Here is a 3,808-nt window from a genome sequence, read left to right as displayed (position 1 = left end):
GACATTTATTGCTAAAGAATATGAAATTACTGTGATAAAAGTGTGTATATATATTTAATATATTATAATTTATAAGATTGAATATGTACAAAATTGTAATATCCAAAAGTACAATTCCAACATGCTAAATTTCTTAGAATCAAAATTCAGAATCATTTAATATTAATTTAATAGGTATCTGTAAATATAAAATTGTGTAATGCATTAAATCTAAAATTGTTCATCGTTTGAGAATAATTAATCTTTACTACAAATTGTATTCCCGGAGTTAATAACTTAATAAAACTTATTATTACGACTTCAGTCATATTTTTAATTGTAATATATCACTACATATTATATTTTTGGTAAGTACTAGTAGTACTACACTATACTAAAATTTTCATTCCCATTTTAACAGATATAGGACTGTCTATGTCCTATGATTTATTTAGACCACAGATATGATTAAAAATGTTTTTTACAGTTTTTTTTTTTTTTAAATATTAAAAATGTTAAAAACCAAGTATTAAAATACATATTATATAATTTAAATATAGCCATATAGATAAGTGAAAAAATATTAAAGATATTATAAAGAATTGTATAATATAATATATAATAGTATTGGAAAGTTAGTAAAAATATTATACAATAATATTAATACAATTTTATTAATTTGAAAACTAAATGAAAAGTATTTATATGTATATGTTACGCCGAATTTGTGAAATTGCTGATTTCATGAAATCGGCAGAAAAATTACTGATTTCATGGAATCAGCATCGCTGTTGCAGAAAACGTGAAATCCGCAATTAAAATTTGCCGATTTCATAAAATAGGCATACTTTTTTCTGCCGATTTCATAAATTCGGTATCACATTATTACGTACATAAATTATTTCGAATAGTGATAGATATATAAATAATTAATATTTGAACCCATTGGCGTTACCACATCATTATCTTTATTACTAAATATGATGATAGACGCTATGATGGTTAGGTCCCCACTGGCGTTCCGCGTGGCTTTATCTTAGTTACTAAGACATTTTTATTGGTTTGATAAAATAATGTGACAAATATTCCCTACCTACATGTTCAGCGTTCAGTTATTCGTTCGCCTGCTGAAATAGTTAACAGTGTGTGACGGTTCGAAAAGTGCGTTTATTAGTTGCAATAATCAATTAAATATAATAAAATAATAAATAATAATATTTATTATTAAATTTATTAACTATGGACTCTAAATAGACAGCAGAACGAGATGCCGAAGCTGTAAAAATGTTAACTGATGACGCTTCTGTAAATAAAGATAGGCGGTATTATCATGTCCGTGAGAAATTTGATTTAATCGAGGTAGATGGCGTCCGACGAGTGCGACAGAAACGCGATCAACGTATTATAGTAGTAGTCGACAGTTTCCATAGTATTATCCGTGACATGCATGTGGCTAGTGGACATAAAGGTGAGACAAAAACACACAAAAAAATAATGGAGCATTACTCTAATATTACTATGGCTGATGTAAAAACTTATATCGCTAATTATGAAAGGTGTGTGGAAAAATCAAAAAAAAAAAAAAAATACGCGAGGCGTTTTTGTGCGGCCTATTTTATCTTCTTCTTTAAATTAACGTGGGCAAGTGGATCTTGTCGACTTTCAAAGTTTTTCCGATGGAGATTTTAAATTTATTCTTCATTACAAAGAACATTTGACAATGTTTTCATTTTCCGGCCTCTGAAGTGTAAAAAGGCTTCAGAAGTGGCGAAAGAACTGCTACACATATTTTTGACTTTGGTGCCTCTCATGTTCTGCAGTCCGATAATGGTCGCGAATTTACTGCCGGTATTATAACAGAATTAGCGTTATTATGGCCCGATTTAATACTAGTAAACGGTCGGCCACGTTATCCACAAAGCCAAGGATCTGTAGAAAGAGGTAATTGTACGCTGAAGGATTCACTGGTGGCGTGGATGCGAGACAACAAAACTACCGCGTGGAGTTACAATGGGGCGTTAATACCACATACCACGAAGCTATAAAGATGACTCCGTATGAAGCAGTTTTTGGTCAAAAACCACGAATGAGACTGGCAAAAAAAGTACCTCGAGAATTATTGGAAAATATAATGACAGGAACGCTGGAAGAAAATATGTAGGACATGTTTTTGATCCATCTACTACACCTACTACAATATCTACTAATACCACTCCGGAATATCGGAGCGATGAAGACGTGGAAGTACCAATATTGAAGTGAGTAAAATTAAGATTGTAGGAATTGTATTTTTTATTTAACCAATTTTAATTTAACATTTACCTAATAATAATTCAAAAATCTTTTATAATATGTATGATTAGGTGGGGTAAGTGCGTTTTCGACTAATAAATTTAATTGGTTTTAATTTTATTACTTTAATACTTATCATCATATTTATAAATTTTGTATAGAATATATTATAATTATAACAATAGTATACTCGTACAATATGATAATTAATAATTGTATTAATTAATTAATTAAATAACTTTTATAGACAAATGATTTAGAGGGTACGCATGAAGCTGAACTACTATAGAAATCAATACTGCGTGCTCGCTACATGTTACGCCCAAAAATAGAGTACAGCAAAAACTTGATAATTTGATAAAGATCACACGAAACATTTTGGAGATTGAAAGTGACACCAATGAAGTAAATCGGTTTTTTTTTTTAAATTAATTAGGTATTAATTATTTTTTAATTATTTTTTTGTATAGAACACTGAAGAGGTAATTTTCGACCATCCTGCTCTAACACGACGCAACATTGCAGCACAAAATTTTAAATCTCAAGCGGACAGGATTGTAACCAGGGGAAAATGCATCCTCCCTCCCTTAAAAGTTGGTGACAATGTTCTTGTGCCAATTCCGTCGGTGGATCGAGGACGAGGAGATGCAGCCAACCTTCTTTGAGTTATAATAGAAGAAAATGATGGCAAATTTCGTATTGCGACAAAAGAAGGGATTCGGAGCACATGGCTAGAGCGAAACAGTTTGGCTGCTACAAAGTACTGTTCCCTAACAACTGCAGACGTTCAAAATTTAAAAAATGAATATACTTTACGGGAACTCGTTCGATTAGGGTCAGTTGGAACCGGACAAGGATATCGACGTTGTACCTGCCGTACGAATTGCACATCAAAAAAGTGCACATGCAAGAAAAATGACATGATGTATAAGTATAATTCGGCGTGCCATCCCGACCGTAGTTGCCAAAATGTATAAAATGTATAAATATATAACTAAAATAATTAATATAATTTCATAACTTTCGATTATTTTTTTTTAATATTATTTTATTTTTATTTATATTATATATTTATTTTAACATTTTTAAAAAATTTTCACTTACACCTATATGGGCTATATTTATATTATATATTATGTATTTTTATACTTGGTTTTTAACATTTTTAATATTTAAAAAAAGCTTTCAAAAACATTTTTAACCATACCCGTAGTCTAAATAGATCATAAACAGATCTAAGTCTGTTAAAAAGGGAATGAAAATGTTAGTAAAATGTAGTACTTACTAAAAAATATTCTGGAACTAGTGTAATTTCTAAAATAATTCAAGACCGAACTTGTGTAGTACCCATAAAAATTCAAGACCTAACTCAGGTACAGCCAATAATTATTTCCGATAATTCTATATGAATGAAAAGGGATAAGATTCCGGGAATGTTATTTTTAGTTTTAATAGTTTTTTCACTCACGGTTGCACTTGTGTGTTCGATTGCGAGACAACGATTTCGTTATTGTTAAAATTGTGTTTTCGTCTATTT

General features: G+C 30.1%; 1 pseudogene; it reads left to right on the top strand.

Annotated features, from left to right (window-relative positions):
• The first annotated feature begins 1,263 nt into the window (after window positions 1-1,263).
• LOC112599326 lies at window positions 1,264-3,248 on the top strand (annotated as a pseudogene).
• The last annotated feature ends 560 nt before the right edge of the window (window positions 3,249-3,808 follow it).

This window comes from Melanaphis sacchari, unplaced genomic scaffold (genome assembly GCF_002803265.2).
Source record: "Melanaphis sacchari strain LSU unplaced genomic scaffold, SCAv2.0 Contig0_pilon_pilon, whole genome shotgun sequence".
Lineage (NCBI taxonomy): Eukaryota > Metazoa > Arthropoda > Insecta > Hemiptera > Aphididae > Melanaphis > Melanaphis sacchari.
The sequence above is the reverse complement of the archived record's forward strand: the minus strand, read 5'-3'. Positions and strand labels throughout refer to the sequence as shown.